Source organism: Ambystoma mexicanum, chromosome 2q (genome assembly GCF_040938575.1).
Source record: "Ambystoma mexicanum isolate Mex_15411 chromosome 2q, UKY_AmexF1_1, whole genome shotgun sequence".
Classification (NCBI taxonomy): Eukaryota; Metazoa; Chordata; class Amphibia; order Caudata; family Ambystomatidae; genus Ambystoma; species Ambystoma mexicanum.
Window position 1 is genome coordinate 577,124,633 of NC_090924.1, and position 18,729 is coordinate 577,143,361.

The 18,729-nt window shown below is 46.2% G+C and overlaps 1 protein-coding gene across 2 annotated transcripts in view; it reads left to right on the forward strand.

Moving 5' to 3' along the window:
- The window catches only part of CRYGN (crystallin gamma N), a 584,616-nt gene that overhangs the window by 264,989 nt on the left and 300,898 nt on the right, over positions 1–18,729 (forward strand). The window lies entirely within an intron of this gene.

Here is an 18,729-nt window from a genome sequence, read left to right on the forward strand (position 1 = left end):
AAAACAACATCCATACAAATAACAAAACTAAGCTCTATGACCAATTAATTGTGGTCGCATTCCAATGTCCAAATATATTGTTTGTTTGATGTTCGATTTCTCTCATAGCCTTTAAAAACTGGCTTAATACCTGTAGAGAAGAGATTCATTTCACCCTGGAATGGAATGAAGTAGAAGTACGTTTTTTGGACCTAATGATAAGAAAAATTGATAACATTTTAGTCACTACTCTCTATCGGAAGCCTACCGACAGAAATACTTTACTCCATTTCTCAAGTTATCATCCGGTTGGACTCAGGCAAAACCGCCCCTATGGTCAGTTTTTGCGAGTGCGCCGCAACTGCACTGAGAAAAGGGAATTTGACAAACATGCGCTGTTCCTGAAGGATAGATTAACCTCCCGGGGCTATCCACGGAAGTTGGTGAAAGACAACTTGAAAAGGGTATCCAACACGAATAGAGAGGTTTGTTTGATGCCTCAGAATAAACGGAAACAGGATTGGTTGGTGTGTGTCACTACCTACAACCCTGTGAGTAACGATATAAAAAAGATCATCAATCGTGACTCGGACCTAATTAAACAACCAGGGTTCCTCAATAAGAAACCGATGTTTGCTTTCAAAAAGAGTGGAAATCTTAAACAACAACTGTACACACGTACTTAGAAAAACAAAAGGATCCCACTTTGCTTACTCAGTGGGGTTTACTTCCCATTTTAGGGCATCATAAATGTGGGACTTAAAATGCTTTGTGAAATGGAAGGTATTACAATTAAGCCAGCAGATAAGGAAGGGGGCATTGTGCTCTGGCAGATGAAAGACTATGATGCCTTCGCCTTCTTGGGGATGAAAAATCATATATCAAATTAGATACGGATCCCACAAAAAGACTAGAAGAGGAAATTGCAAGTCTTACCGCACATGCAGAGGAACAAGAATGGATCAGTGAAGAAGAAGGCTGCTTCCTTAGAAAGTTAAAATCGAAAAGGGCAGTGTTCTATATCTTACCCAAGATCCATAAAAATAAAGAAAACCCCCCCGGACGACCCATCGTATCTGCGATTGAGTCTTTGTTAGAACCCCTTTCAGTATATGTCGAATTTTTCCTCAAACCGCACATAGAACAAATGCCATCATACGTGAAGGATTCAGGGGACATGATAAGTATTTTAGAGAGGATAGACATCAGACCTGGGGACATCCTGGCAATGATTGATGTGGAATCCCTTTATACCTCTGAAGTGGGAGAATGGAACAACAGGCTCCCGCCAATCCCCTCTCGCGCTTGGCCTAGAGGATCACGGCCTAGGCACCCGCCACGAGATGAGTTTGCCTATCTACCAGACGACCAAATACCTTGGTACAGGAACCTACGGATGTGCCCACCTACCTGCCCAGCATCTCGCCCTACCCAGGCCGACACCTGCAACATGGATCAACTTGACTAAACCAACACATCGTTAGAGATGCCATGACGACCTAGCCAACGGTCACACCTGTACGACCATGCACACTGGACACTCCTACACCAACCTACACGAAGAATATACTCAACGCTATGACGTAGGTGACGAACACATCCACGGACGTGCATCTTTATTATTTTTCACATAGGCTTTTAAGATGCAGAAACGCAAGATGCACGATGAACTTATCTAAATGGCTTGCTTACGCTTCACATAAACCCTATAACCTAAAGCGCCTGTGCACTCAACGGCTCCATTTATGCACCTGATTCAAGTAGGCCGCAAGCAAGAGCTTCCATGAACATTAAAATGAACAAGAGTCCGGTTGCTGATCCTGCAGAATGAGCTCTGCGAAAAGCAGACAGCCAAGCCACAATGTTGCAATCTCGCACGCCGCACACCAACGTCAAGGTCGCACCTGCAAATTAAACAAGGCACACAGTGGGAAAAACAATATTAATTGTGCAGAATTCGGCCTCAAACACGGTCCCGCCTCACGTGACCAAGCCAAACCTGAAAGGATGCCAAGGCTAGGAGAACGGAGGCGCCTGGATCCCTCGTTACAAGACACAGGCAGATACAAATAAAAGACTCAATGGACATCTGCGACAGTGGGAGTAGTCGGCCTTCCAGCCTATGAATAAGTCCTCGCATTGTCTGCACGTACCCATAGTGAAACGTTGTTGCAAATGACAGGTACACCGCGAGATGGGAACGGCGATGGTCCCAGGCTGGGAGGCTCGCGAGCGCACCAATCAGAACATGGGGCTCTTATCACTGACGCCATTAACATTGACCAATCCTCAGGGGTCTTCATGTAACAATTCTCATGTATCTAATTGCAGGGACAACCCAGGTATACCACCTGACTGACCTTCAGCCACTAATACCCTTCTCTATATGTATGCTATACTAACCCTACCACTCAAGTAACCAATCCAGAGTGGAGATAGGTTTTTTGCTAACTTTTCGAGGTGACGCAAGTAGCGCGTCATACCAAGGTAAAAAGGGCCTGCGAGCCCCACGATTGTGTGTGTGTCAGGACGGACGCGTACGCTCCTTGACCCATCCCTGCCGTTTGTATAATAAACAGCAGAACCACCTTGCTTCTTGCGTGCGCCTCATACTCATTTTTGTGATACACGGGAGGAGTTGGGGCCTCCCTGCCCGGAGGTCCGCGGACGGCCCAGCCGACCCCGGCAGAATTTCCCCCCGACAAGTTGGAGGCACTGCTGAGATCTGTTTAAGGTCTGCTTTTATTTTATTTTTCCGAGTGCTCACGCTGCGAGGAGGCCCGGCGGCGCGGCCCCCTCTGCCGCTGCCCCCTTCTGAGGACTACAGGACCATCGCGGAACTGCGAGAAGACCGGACAGCGCAATCCGGATATTGGCCTTCGGAAGCCGGTTGAGAAGTATCCTGCCCGCGGTTGGCGAGTGTCCAGACGTGGTCCAGACGAGGGGAGGTGGCGAGCCGCTTGGAGGGGTGCACGCAGTCGAGCGGCCCCGCATCAAGAGAACTTGGTGAGTATGCCACACCCAACAAGCAATGTGGAATTGTGAGGGAGGGGGGAGGAATTAAATAAGGGAGGTGGGAGGTGTTGCACAGGTGCGCGGCGAAGGTTTGACAATTTAGTGTTGGCTATGAAATGAATGGTAGCCGAACGAGTGCGAGAGCAGTCGGCTACGCTACGCGAAAGAGGGGGGCGGAGCACGAAAACTTCACGTGCGGCTGCTCGTAGACACTGATTGGCCTAGGTCACGACTACGTGTATGGGTGTGTGCGTGTGCGGTTTCCTACGATTTGGTAATTATTGATCAATGAGTAGATGAGGATCCCTATTGATCGAGCAAGAAACTCGATAGGTAGATGATGTTTCCCTGTAGGCGGTAGCTAGTTGGTTGCCCAATACGGAAGATAATTGGCTGGTTAAGCCCTCCTGTCGAGGGGCGTATCACACGCGAGGCGACGCAGCATGCGCAGTCCGATTATATATTGTTGATTACCTTGTTCCAGGCGTGACAGGAAGACAGCTGTGGGGTTAACGGGGGTAGAGTGTAAGTGTATTAAGAACTGACTAATAGTTTGAAGAGATCGGTGACGTCACCAGTAGGGCTTTCATAGGATATCCCGAGCACAAGGCATCTCTCTTTCGGAGGGTGGTGGGGAAGAGAGTTGTGGTAAGGGAGTGGAAACGGAGATAAACGGTAACGAGTCGATCGGGGAAAAGGCGAAAGGGGGGGCGTGGCTGCGCACGGAGAACGCCGGCCACAGCAAGTATAGAAGAGGGAGGAGGAGCAAATGAAAATAGGACGACTGTATAAGAACGTCACAAGGGGTATGCAGCCGTAGGGGGCTACGTGCGCCTCGGCCGCAGGGGGCCGTAAGGGTGTTCTGTAAAGGAAGACAAGAAAGAAAAGAATATGCAAATGTAAATACTATATTTTAATAATTTTCCTTAGCGGACTATCGCAAGTCCCCAAACTCACGGGGCCAGGTAAAGGTAAAAGGTTGTGTATTGTAGGTGTTAGTAAAATAACAGCTACCAAACAGGGGAAGGATAGCAAGTGGAGCGCTGCTATGTCACACGGAGCAGGATCGGGAGGGTGGGGGAACACCCTCACTACCCCACTACAGCACATATGCAAAACGCTGTCACCCCATCGGGAGAAATTGATCAAGTATAGCATTGAATGGACACAGGGAACGGACAATAAAATGACAACACCATGGCCGCCTAATGGTAGCTTCGATCCATATACCCAACATTCACTATTAAACCATCTGCATAATACATACAAGGGGAAGAAATTGACAAACCATGTGGAGATGTTTAACTTATGGCGGATGTTCCAGGGGTCCCGACCAGGACCAAATGGAATGTTCACTGTGGGGGAAACACCGGAAGAAAAAGAGATTAAGGAGGAAGGAGACAATGGGGAGAAGGAGAGTGAAGGCCCAAAGAACACGGGGAACGGACAAGAGGGAGGAGAAAAGAATAACAACCCAAAAGAAAATGAACTAAAAAAGGAACAGAGCGATGATATAACCCTAGCAAAGGTAGTGGAAACAGAGGGGGGGGTTGTACCCTTTAAGAGAACTGGGAGAAATAGGAAGAGAGCAATTAAGGGCGGCTGAGGGGTACTCGAACCCAACATACAGCCCGCCACCATATGCAGTGACGGGTGTCCACAAGGGAGAGGAGCGGACTAGTACGACGGGATCAGCCTATAGGAAGATGCCAGAGGGGGAGGGGAGGACTGGAGAAGAGCAAACTGAGGAAATAGGACATGACGAGTGGGTAGCTGCACAGATACTATTAAAATTACGAGGTACATTAACAGGAGAAGAGAGGGAGGTAGTGAGGAAGATGGACGAGAATAATACCAGGGAGAGTGAAATAAGGGGAGAAGAGCTGATAAGACAAAAGGAAGAGATTTTGGAGGAACGGCTAGCAGAGCTAAGGGACGAGCAGAATGAACTAATAAAACAGCTCGAGAGGGAGGAAAGAGAGAGAGCGAGGGAAAGGAAAGAAGGTAAGAACGAGTTGGAAAGAATAAGGGAACGAAATGAGGAGCAAAGGAAAGAAGCCGAAAGGGTAAAAGCAGCAGCAGAAAGGGTATCAAGAGCAGTACTACGAGAGAGGAAAAAGGAAGAAGAAGAGAAAGAAAAAGAAATGGCAATGTGGAAGAAGAGATTACTATCAGAAACGACCAGGAAATACGAAGAAGGGAGGGTGATAGAGAGTATATTAGAACGGGAGAGGGTGAGAAGGGAAAGGAAGGAAGAGGATGAAAGGGTATTGGGAAAGATGAGTAGTGAAGTAATGGAGGAATTAAAAAGGAAAAGGGAGGAAATTGGTAGAGAGATGGAGGAGAGAAATGGAGGGGAAAGAGAAGAAAGGAGAGGAGAGATTGAAGAAAGGAGGTATGTATATAGAGATACAGAAGTAGCAACAACATCAGCACAAAGGGGAGCGGGTGGCAAAGGAGAAAGGGGAGACACAGACCTAATAGACTTAAAAACAGTAACGATCAAGGGGAGAAAGACAGAGTGGGGGCAGCCACATACAGATGACTTTTGTAGTGAGGAAGAAGAAGGAATGGAGAAGGAAGGAAGAAATAGTGACAGGGAAAGCCTAGATAAACTATACACCACTCGGACCAATACAGACTCACCATGGATATGTATGAGAAAGGATGAACTGGAGAAAAGAGCGAGGAATAGCAAAAAGACAGATACATGAAGCCACACCCTCACCATCCTACCCTACATGGTCAACCACCTCACGCTCACTACGTACAACCAAACTCGCGCCCTTCACAAACGAAATGACACCTTATGTAGGTAGGCTTAGAGACCTCCCTAGACGTAGGCAGGAAGGACGAATACACACGCCCACATTAAATACAGGAAATGATGAAAGAAGGGGAAAAGATGGAGAAGAAAGAGTTACGAGAAGGGGAACTACGGACGACATTGACGATGTAAGAGAGACGGAAAAAGAGGAAGGGTGTGGGGATTCAATTTTATGGAGCCCAAGGGATATAACGAGACACAACTTAATGCCACTTCTGGAGAAGGGAGGGGTCAGACCACAATACGTCCCCTGGAAGCATGTAGACAAAGAAAATATAAAGTGCAGGCTCCCATCATTAAGTGGAGGTGCAGGTAAATGGATATATGAAATGGAAAAACACACCGCAGGACAGAAACTGGCAGTGGGGGATGTAAAGGGCCTTCTAATATCCATATTAGGGGATGCAGCGGATGACATTTGGAAAAGAGCGGGATTCACTGGGGTAACAATAACCAACACATCACACGATGGGGCACCATTCGCAAACTGCAGACATGCATTATGGCAGGCACTAAGGGTACAGTACCCAGATTAATCAGACATAGGAGCAATTACCTCACGCAAGATGCGCGAGAACGAAGATCCTGTTGATTATATCCAGGAAATTCAAGAGAAGTGGCGCATGGAAACTAGAGGGGGACAATGGGACAAAACACCAGCAATATTCTATCATATACTGGTACAAGGGCTCCCAGAAGGAGTTCAGAAACAACTGAAGAAAGTGGTGGGAATGGAAGCAAAAGCATGGCCAGAAATACAACTGACAATAGTACATCATTGTAGGACATGGCAAGGTAAAATGAAACAAAAGGAAGAGGACAGGAAAACGGAAGAGGCTAAACTTTTACAGAAAAAACTTACTAAATACACAATGGAAGGGGCACTAATAACTACACCTGCAGCAATGACCCAAAGCCCCACACAAGTAGTGGCTGCACAAGACCCCTCCCAAATACAACCCTCCCAGACTATAACACAACAGATGCCGCCACTCCAACCATACACGACCAACTTGGGAGGTGGATACTCAATGCCAGGAGCTGGGTATTATAATTACAACAGGGGAAGAGGAGGAATAATGAGAGGAAGAGGATACGGATATAACACACAACAACAGGTGGGAGGACTTAGAAATTCCTACCCCACCGGTCAACCAGTATACCAGGACAACACAGGTAGCTTTCCATGGCAGAGTAGGGAACCACCAGTGTGTTGGATTTGTGGCTTGGTAGGGCACATGTCACGCACGTGTAGAGTAAGACCAGGAACACCATCATGGAACGAGCAGGGACAACTAAGGCCCACACAGGAACAGCAGGGGATACAGCAAGAGCAGACGTTGCAACAGGGAAATGACCAGCAACAACTAGTAACACAACAACAGCCACAGGCATTAGCACTGCCACAACAGGTAGCGACAATACAACAACCCCAAGCACAACAAACACAACTGGGAAGGGTGACAGTATTAGGACACAACCCTTACACAGGAAACGGTCAATCGTTGTACCCTCAATAGGACAGCCCACAGACGGCCTTGGTGTGTCCCATCCTGTCAGTAACCCCTAATAGTGCGGAGGAACCACGCATAGAGGTAACGATAGGTGACAAAAAATTATCATTCCTTGTTGATACTGGGGCGACCCGGTCTTGCATAAGGGAAGGTAAGTTTAAGATGTCAGGCGAAACCATGAACACCCAAGGATTCTCTGGGGCTAGGGGGTTGGTTCCCTTTACTGATAACGTTCCCTTATCAATAGGGGATTATGACATGTCAGTGCCACTTTTATATTCTAGGGCCTCACCAGTAAATATACTGGGGAGAGACATCATGAACAGGTTGAATATGACGATTTCCTTTACGGAAAACGGCATAATTTGCTCTACTCCAGGGATCAACATGCTCACAGCACGACAAATCATGCAAGCATACTGCGGACAGACAGCGATTAGGGCTGAGCCAATTGATGGTGAACTATTCCAGTACGGGACAGACATGGCATTTGCCTGGATGCCAGGGATAGAAGGAAAGATCTGGAGGAGGCCAGCAGCCTATTTGTTCAGACCAGAAACACCAGCCAATGAACCAGAAGGAAAGGTGATTTCAGTGGACATAGAGAGCATTATAGCAACAGCTGATTACATTGCAGTGCATGCCCAAGACAGCGAAGGAAGAGCATGGAGAGCAGTAATAGCACTAGCAGAGGGATGTAGGCTCACCCAGGTGTCAGACGAGGAGCTCTTCTCAGAAGAAAAGGAGGAAGGTGAAATGGTGTTTATGATGAGTGTGGAGATATGGCTAAGAGTGGCGTATAAACAAGTGGCACAAAAAATTGCAATGGCACTTGAGGCACCCGCATCCACCCCAGTTCCCTTCTTTGAGGAGGATATGGCAAGGGTACCCACGTCACTATGGACTACTAGCCCCTATGACGTGGGGTGTATAAAAAGTATAGGAGGTGTAAGGATAAAATTGAAAAAAGGTGCAATACTCCCCAGAGTTAAACAGTACCCACTATCAAAAGAGGCAGATGAGGGCATATATGAAACCATAACGGCCCTCATAAATAATGGCATACTGGTACCATCAGAATCACCATGTAACACAGCTGTATACCCAGTGCGCAAGGCTAAAGGGGGGTCTTGGCGCTTCATACAGGACCTCAGGCCCTTGAACAACATAGTGGAAGCAGAGTACCCCATAGCAGCAAACCCGGCCACAATATTGTGTGGCATTCCAGCAGAGGCATCACGATTTACAGTGATCGACCTTAAAAATGCTTTTTTCTCAATACCATTGCACCCTGACTCACAAGATTTGACAAGCTTCACGTACAGAAACACAAAGTGGAAACACACTAGATTGCCACAAGGATACTGCGAGTCACCCTCAATATTCAACAGAGTAATATAGATGGATTTGGGTAACATTGAAGTAGAAAGCACAGTGGTCCAGTATGTAGACGACATAATAATTTGCAGCACAAACGAAAAAAGATGTAGAGAGGACTCATTAAAAATGCTGACAATATTGGCTGAAAAAGGTTACAAGGTAGACATGGAAAAGTTACAGTACTGTCAGGAGCAGGTACTTTACATTGGTCAGCTCATATCCCAACATGGAAGAAAGATTGCACCACAAAGAGCACAGGCCATTTCAAAAACGCCATTGCCACAAACAGTGAGGGAACTGCAGCAGTTCCTAGGTCTGTGCAACTACTGTAGAGCATGGGTATTTGATTACAGCTCATACATAGGACCCCTGCTTGAGGGGTTAAAAGAAGCTAACAAAGGGGAGAAACAGTTGGGGTGGACAATGGAAATGAAAGAGGCTTTTGATGAACTGAAAGATGCGATATCAACTGCTCCAGTATTGGCCACCCCAGATTATGAGCGACAATTTTTCATATTTTCACATTGCGACTCAGTAGTAATGAAAGCAGTGTTGGCTCAAAAAACAAGCATGGGCTACAAACCAGTAGCGTTTTACAGCGGCCACTTAGATCCTGTAATGTTGGGTCATTTCCCTTGCGAACAAGGTCTCGCCGCAGCTGCTTTTGCGGTAGAAAAAGCGTCAGCAATCACCATGGGGTGCCCAACCACACTATTTGTGGAACAGGCACTATTTGCAATATTGAATAAACCCAAGTCCACCCTAACCACGCAGAGGGCATCAGGTTATGAGATCATCTTATCTAGAGCTGAACTATCAATTGTTAGATGTAGCACGGTCAACCCTGCAAGGTTTTTAGCAGAGGTAATTGAGGAAGGAGATTATGCACACGATTGTACGCAAACCACTGAAATGTACTCATGTGCTAGAAAAGTTGAAGAAAATGCACTAGAGGGAGGTGAACTCCTGTTCATTGATGGGTCATCAACAATTGACCAAAAGGATGGGATAAGGAGGACTGGGGCAGCGGTGGTGAAAATGATGGAGGTACCGGTGTGTGTGGCAATGAAATGTGTGCAACTACCACAGCATTACTCTGCTCAAGCTGCAGAGCTAATTGCTCTGATCTTGGCGTTGAAGGAAAGCTTTAATAAACGAGTGACCATATATTCTGACAGCGCATATGTTACGTCCACTGTCCACTCAGGGCTGTCAAAATGGAGAAGAAGAGGGTTTAGAAGAGCTGACGGCACTCCAGTGCAACATGCTCTTTTATTGGCTGAACTAATTGAAGTAATAAACAACCCCCAGGAATTAGCCTTGGTCAAGTGTACCGCACACACCAATGGAGAAGATCATGTCTCAAGAGGGAATGCAGCGGCAGACGCACATGCGAAGTATGCTGCATACTTTGGTGAGATATGGAACCCCCCAGAGTCAGACAGAGGGAGAGGGAGGGGAATGGCTAAGGAGATGTTGATAAGAGAAGGGTACACCCATCTCCCAGCCACACAGATAATGGAGCTACAAGCGGCTGCTCCAATGGCAGAAAAAGAAATATGGGTATAAAGAGGATGCACAATGTCACCAACTGACGCACTATGGCGCCAGGGTAACACTGGAAAAATTGTAATACCACTGGCACTATTGAATACCGCCCTGAGCCAACTACACCACCCAGCCCATACAGGCAAGGAAGTAATTGCAGCACGAATTAGGGAAGACTGGTTTTGCCCCGAGTTAAATTCTCATGTGTCAAATTTTATAAGTAACTGTCTCACATGTCAACAGTTTACGGCCGGTCACACTCTGAAGGTGATAAAAGGTACTATACCCCGGCCAAAGGGACCCTTCCGACATCTCCATATTGACTATGTTGATATGATCAACGTATGTCAAGGAAACAGGTATATGATTGTAGTAGTATGCCCATTTTCGAGGTGGATTGAAGCAGGGCCATGTTCACACCCAGATGCATTCAGAGCAGCTAAATTCCTAGTGAGGGAGGTCTTCCCCAGGTGGGGGGTGTGCGAGGTACTGCGGTCAGACAATGGCCCGCATTTCGCAAACGAAATGTTCCAGCACATCACGTCCTTATTGAGCATCAAGCATAAATTTGCATGTGCATACCACCCACAGGCCAACGGTATATGCGAACGTCTGAATGGCCTACTAAAAGAGGCAATTGCAAAAATACAGCAAACAACAAAAAAGAGTTGGTTGTATTGCCTTCCGTTAGTCCTATTTGAGCTAAGAAATAGACCGGGCTCCGACCACCACCTCACCCCGCACGAGGTGGTTACCGGACGCCAAATGCGCCTTCCTCTGACACCAACATCAAGAGCATTCACTGACCACGATAGTACTGCCACTGTTTTTGGTGATGAAATGTACCAATATGTGTCTTCTTTGATTACTAGTGTAGTGTTTGTGTCTCAACAGCTCGAGCGCACACGGGGCGGGTCTAACAGCGATCAACAAGAAGACGCGGATAAAGAATTGGAAAAGGAAAGACTGTGTAAAATTGCTAAAGGTGACCACGTGCTACTCCGCAATTTCAATAGGAAGTGGAACAGCCCACGTTTCACTGGCCCCCATCTGGTAGAGGAGATATCAACGAGAGCAGTAAAGCTACAGGACAAACGTGCCTGGAATCACCTACATGACGTAAAGATCTACAAACTCCAGACCCGCCCCAGCGCCACCGACAGGGCCATCGGAAGATCAACAATGGAGTCACCAACGGAGGAAGAGACTTCTGCCATTGCTGACGGCTTAAGTGTCCCCATACCCTGTCAACCCCCACCCCCAGATCCCCCAGAGACAACTATTGGACCCACCCACCCCATGGTCACACGATCAAAGAGTAAAGAGACTTCCGCCAGCTAAGCCCCAAACCCTCTGCCCATTGACCCCCTACCCACTGCAGTAACAACCGAACTGAAGGACATTGTTTTGCACATATACACACGTAAACACTTGAATGTTCTCCTTTTCTTTTCTCTCGCACATGCAGGTACTGCGTATTATTGTACTGTTAAGAAAGTAGTTAACTAACAAATTCACTGCCTAGGAGTAGATGGTACCCTCAGATGATAACTACCCAGAAGAATTGTCACACCAATTTGTATATGAAGTAAGAAGGCCAACGTACCTGAACAAAAGGAGGGTACGTGTCTACTACACAGCATTCCTCTTGGCCATAGAATATTGAATGCCCCACCTCCACCCATACTTGCCTGCCCTAAGAGATAGATCACTTAGAGTGGCGTGGGAACAGCTCTTCGCCTGGGCACTGAATGACTATCTGATAGGGAGGGCTTAAAAAACAACCACTAACCTTAATAACAAGCATATTGAGAATTTTCAGGCGGGCAACTTTAACGTCGCAAGAATAAGCTGCCGGACTGCAGCAAGGTAAGAGCAAAATGCCGGTGAAATTAGCCTTTGTAATAAAATTGATAGGGATTTTGATGATCACCGGGTTCTTGGCTGCCTCTGTATGGCAGTACAGCTATGCTATGAATATTGTTGCTGTACCCAAACCTAATATACCCCCACCCCCAGCTGCAACAGGTGTTACGTCAGGTGGTATTAGTATAGTCCCACACAAAGATAATAGAGTTAAACGCAGTACATACTCAGATAATAAAGGTATTGACAACTACATACAAGATTCAGCGCACATCTCAAACAACATGTGGTATCAACACATGACCCACATAGGTAAGCAGACAACAGAAGACAGCTGCTACGTTTGCTCATTAATTCCATATGCCATGAGCGCGTCTCGAACATTTGTTGCCACAGAAATAGATGAAAAAACAGCACGATGCATAATATACCTGCCACTGTTCCAAACTAAAGGAAGATTTCAAGGGACAGTGGTGCAACTGGTGTGGAAAACACGAGACACATATCCATATGAAAACAACTTCCTCAAGACTTATTTAAGTTACCACAAGAAAAGTTTACATACTGAAGCCTTCAGATACATGACAAGTGGTCCTGAAAAAGGAGAAACAAAGAAGGTAACACTACAGTACCTACCATGTGATTGGTATGCCACTGAGGTTGCTGGTAAAACAGGATGTTGGGAGAGGCCACTGGTGACGATAACAGGGAAGGTGTACTTGGACAACAAATGGGAGATAGGAGTGGTTGGCAGCAACATGATAACAAAAGAAACTATTTCAACTATCGATGGACACAACCACAGATGTTGGACGACTTGGATCAAGTACGTACCCATGCTCACGTGGATAGAGAAGGATGAAGACCCAATAATAATACTGCCGCTAACTGCGCCTAAGGTATGCTACCAACATAAAGGAGAGGTGGACGTAGGATATAACACCAACTGTGCAAGCGTGATGGAGTTACCTGAGGGGGGAGCAGGAACAGCAGTGATAATGGACCATTACTGGGCCTGCGGAGAAAAGGCATACCACACGCTGCCCCCCCTGTGGAATGGTATATACACAATAGTGCACGTTAATGTACCATCACTAGTGGTACCCCAGAAACACGTGAATATGGCCAACTTCCCCAAAATGGATGAAGGGAACGAGAGGAAGAAGAGATCTGTACAACCTCAGAAGGGGCCAGAGAACAAAACCAACAGCAATAATACTGTCCTGAATAGAAAGAAAAGACAAGGAGAACCTCTGACAGGAAATTACCTATGGGGTAGATCAGAAACAGCACTCACCTCAATCCCGCCAGAACACAGAATGTTTAGCAGAGCAGCAATGTTCTTCTCCTCAATAATACATCCGGGATTACAGGCTTACGCAAATGCAAAATGGCTCCAGATAACTAGATGGGAACTAATGATGACCATCAATTCTACAGTGAATGGATTTAACGCCATAAAAGAGGAACTGCGCGCAGTGAGAATGGTGGCACTTCAGAACAGATATGTACTGGACCTCCTCACAGCGATGGAAGGAGGAGTTTGCGCAAAGATAGGACAATCATGCTGTACATTCATCCCTGCCAATGATGCTGACAACGGTACACTGACAGAAGCAGTTTCACAATTGGCCCAGATGCATTCTAAAATGATGGATGAAAGTAAAGGTGTAACAAAGGATGGAAGCTGGTTTTCAATATTATGGTCATGGATGCCATCATGGCTGTCAGATGGACTGAAGATTATAGTTGGATGTACTATTTTGGCTGGAGCTACACTGATCATAATAAGATTTTGGAAAGCCCGGAAGGCACGCACCACAGACAAAATGATTGAAATGGCCGGTATGCACCCCTTGATGCCAGCAGATGACGGCCAACACACAGGCATGATAATACAAGAGAGAGAGAAGTTGCGCAATCAGATCACCACCAACCACCTGGACCCACCATCTGTGAAGCTCGAAAACCCAAGAAACCCAAGGAGCTACATAGGGAAATGGGTATACTGCACTCCTGGAGGAACCTGTGCATATATGTATTGGTCATTTGAAGACCATGTTAACCACTATGGACATTTGGGAGGAATAACTAAAATATGGAGAGTGAGAGGAGATAAAGAAAAGGATATGTTTGTGGTCGACAAGTCGACCAGAGGGGGGACTGAAGTGGGAGAATGGAACAACAGGCTCCCGCCAATCCCCTCTCGCGCTTGGCCTAGAGGATCACGGCCTAGGCACCCGCCACGAGATGAGTTTGCCTATCTACCAGACGACCAAATACCTTGGTACAGGAACCTACGGATGTGCCCACCTACCTGCCCTACCTGCCCAGCAGCTCGCCCTACCCAGGCCGACACCTGCAACATGAATCAACTCGACTAAACCAACACATCGTTAGAGATGCCATGACGACCTAGCCAACGGTCACACCTGTACGACCATGCACACTGGACACTCCTACACCAACCTACACGAAGAATATACTCAACGCTATGACGTAGGTGACGAACACATCCACGGACGTGCATCTTTATTATTTTTCACATAGGCTTTTAAGATGCAGAAACGCAAGACGCACGATGAACTTATCTAAATGGCTTGCTTACGCTTCACATAAACCCTATACGAAGAATATACTCAACGCTATGACCTAGGTGACGAACACATCCACGGACGTGCATCTTTATTATTTTTCACATAGGCTTTTAAGATGCAGAAACGCAAGACGCACGATGAACTTATCTAAATGGCTTGCTTACGCTTCACATAAACCCTATAACCTAAAGCGCCTGTGCACTCAAAGGCTCCATTTATCCACCTGATTCAAGTAGGCCGCAAGCAAGAGCTTCCATGAACATTAAAATGAACAAGAGTCCGGTTGCTGATCCTGCAGAATGAGCTCGGCGAAAAGCAGACAGCCAAGCCACAATGTTGCAATCTCGCACGCCGCACACCAACGTCAAGGTCGCACCTGCAAATTAAACAAGGCACACAGTGGGAAAAACAATATTAATTGTGCAGAATTCGGCCTCAAACACGGTCCCGCCTCACGTGACCAAGCCAAACCTGAAAGGATGCCAAGGCTAGGAGAACGGAGGCGCCTGGATCCCTCGTTACAAGACACAGGCAGATACAAATAAAAGACTCAATGGACATCTGCGACAGTGGGAGTAGTCGGCCTTCCAGCCTATGAATAAGTCCTCGCATTGTCTGCACGTACCCATAGTGAAACATTGTTGCAAATGACAGGTACACCGCGAGCTGGGAACGGCGATGGTCCCAGGCTGGGAGGCTCGCGAGCGCACCAATCAGAACATGGGGCTCTTATCACTGACGCCATTAACATTGACCAATCCTCAGGGGTCTTCATGTAACAATTCTCATGTATCTAATTGCAGGGACAACCCAGGTATACCACCTGACTGACCCTCAGCCACTAATACCCTTCTCTATATGTATGCTATACTAACCCTACCACTCAAGTAACCAATCCAGAGTGGAGATAGGTTTTTTGCTAACTTTTCGAGGTGACGCAAGTAGCGCGTCATACCAAGGTAAAAAGGGCCTGCGAGCCCCACGATTGTGTGTGTGTCAGGACGGACGCGTACGCTCCTTGACCCATCCCTGCCGTTTGTATAATAAACAGCAGAACCACCTTGCTTCTTGCGTGCGCCTCATACTCATTTTTGTGATACACGGGAGGAGTTGGGGCCTCCCTGCCCGGAGGTCCGCAGACGGCCCAGCCGACCCCGGCAGAATTTCCCCCCGACACCTCCATTCCCCAAATGCAAAGTCTGGCAGTTCTGGCACAATTTCTAGACAAAAGATCTGTACCCCAGTTACCAGCAACAGGGTTTATACTAGAGTGTGCGCGCCTTGCAATGACTGACCACTTTTTTCCATATAAACAGTCCTTATACAAGCAAAGGTGTGGTGTAAGCATGGGGGCGAACTTTGCCCCGGATATTGCAAATTTGTTTATGGCAGACTACGAAGATCGGTTTGTCATTGGAGTTAATAGTCTCCTCAAGCATCAAGCACTATAAAACCACACTTTGCCTATAAAGCAAATTCACGTAGGGCTGCTGTGCCAGCCTCTATTTGCACTCTATATCAGAGCTATATCCAAGTTTAATGGTACTAGCCATTGAAACTCACTCTCTAACCCATGTCATTAAAATTATAAAATCATGACGTCATCTATACTATATATATAATTTATATACGGTTCATATAACATTAATGGCCAAACCCCTCTCCAGCATAATCGCTGTGTCACTCTACAAAACCCTCATTTCAAAGTAGTTCACTTCACTCTCTGTAGTCGTCCAGGCAGCAGAACCACCCACCACTGTTTAAAAACATATTTATATAAAATGTATATTCACTTTATATCAAATCATCTCAACATCCTATCAAAACATTTTAATAATCATTTTATACCCACTTTATATAAAATATACATTTTATCTCAAATAAATATAATTTTTGATATCATGTTTTTATAAAATGTACATTCACTTTATATCAAAATCGTATCAAAAGGAAGTCAGGACAAAGGCCTCAAGCAGGGGGCGTTCCCACCTGTCAAAATTGGGATGTGCGTGAAAGGGGGCCCCATACACTACTACTAGGTTTTGCTATCACACTGCATTTCTATGACCAGAGCAGAATTATCTACTCTTCTAAAGAACACACAAGAGAGTGGCTAATTGAGGCTCTGGAGGAGACTGAATGGGTCAGTCTCATAGTCCATACAAAGGAACCAGGAATTACATGTGTGCATAAACCTCTGCAGCCTGAACACAAAGTTTGTGGCTGACAATTATCCTATGGGTCTGCATCTCACTTTATTTGAGATCCCAAATGCATAACAGTCTAGTTCACAAGAATGCTACTCGGCCTACTCTTTGAGGCAACTGTGTTCCAGAGGATGATGCTTCACATGTTTAGGACCATCCCAGGAAGATGCAGTAGTGCATGGTAAGAACCAGGCAGATCATGACCAGACTTTGGAATGTGTTTTGTGCTCCATATGTATAAATGCACCATTCTACAGGGGTTAGTGGAATATTGGGGCTAACCCATTTTGCAGAGGGGCATAGTCTGTAAAATGGATTTGGTGGCTGCAATTTGGGACACTCCCCAACTCACATTCAAAGAGCAACTCTGCTCCTTCATGATCATGGTGGAGTACTACAAAACAGTTTGTGCTAGACTTTTTAAAGAAAAAGGACCACACTGTGTACTCCTAAAGAAATATGTTCATTTTGATTGGCACTGGTCCACATATTTTGTCCATGGGGCAAAAAGAAGGTGAATTCTGGCTTTACACCTGGCTGCAAAACTGTAGGAATTGTCCTACGATGAACTGCTCAGGCAAGAAGGGTATTCCAAATGCCCACTTCTGGGTGACTGATTCCAATTAAGCAATAATCACCCATTCCACATAGTGGAATGGGTGGTAATGGACCAGAACCCACGTTAAATGCTTGAGAATAGCGAGGGCCTTTAAAGAGGGTCCCTGATGCCGTTTATTGCTATTAGCACTGCGAGTTGCCAATCCAGTAACCCTTGGTGCTAAGACCAATGTATTTACTTTCAATGAATGGGACGCCTAACGGCATCCCGTTCATTGAAAGAAAATACTTTCTTAAGATGGCCACCATGGATCAGGAAGGCGATCCTCCTTACTGAGCCCCTCTTCCAGGTAAGTGGGTGTGGGAGGGACAGGAATTTTAACATGAAGGAAAGGGATGGAGGTGGGGGAAGATGGCGGAGTGGAGGAAAAAGCCATCAGGTTGTTTGGAACCCGGGCTTGGATCATGGGATTCAGCTCGCAATTCAAGTGACTTGATTGATTGTTCCCCCTGCCCTGGCTGCTAATTGTACATCACATGGCACCCCAGTACTATCTCTGGGCAAATGGGCAGGGGTAGAGTGGAACAATGATTTCATGATGGACTGTAAGCAGTGAACTAAAACTAATTATGGCTGATGGAGCAGAAACTGGGCTGTTGCACTTCACTGAGTGATGACACATACCACCACCACAAACGTTTGGAAAATAGTAGCAGGAAAGCTAAATAAAAATAGGCAGCATGGTATGCATTATATGAAGCACTATATAATAACACAGACAATCAAGGACAGTTTAACTGTGATCAGTTAATTGTGAGACTGCAATGATTAGCATAACTGACGTCATTGAAGCCATCAAGTCTCAGGTATCACACCAATCTCCTGGCCCTGATTGTCTACCGGGTGATATTTGATCAGAGAAAGTATTCATTTGGGCCCTTTATTTGACATGTTTGTTTAACTTTATATTAGCGACTAGTAGGATTCCTCAATCTTGGGGCCAAGCCATTATAGTTCCTATACATAAGAAAGGCAATTGGAACATACCATCAAATTACAGCCCTATCTCCCTGATCGAAACATCTTGCAAGAATTTTGGGAGAAAATGTCTTGCACACTTAGAATAAGGGATTATAACCCACAAAGCGACGTCCAATCTGCAAGTGGGCGACCAAGCCTTTAGGTTGAATCTAATAGTGTCAAAATAAGTTACGTTGAAAAAGATGTCAGCACACAT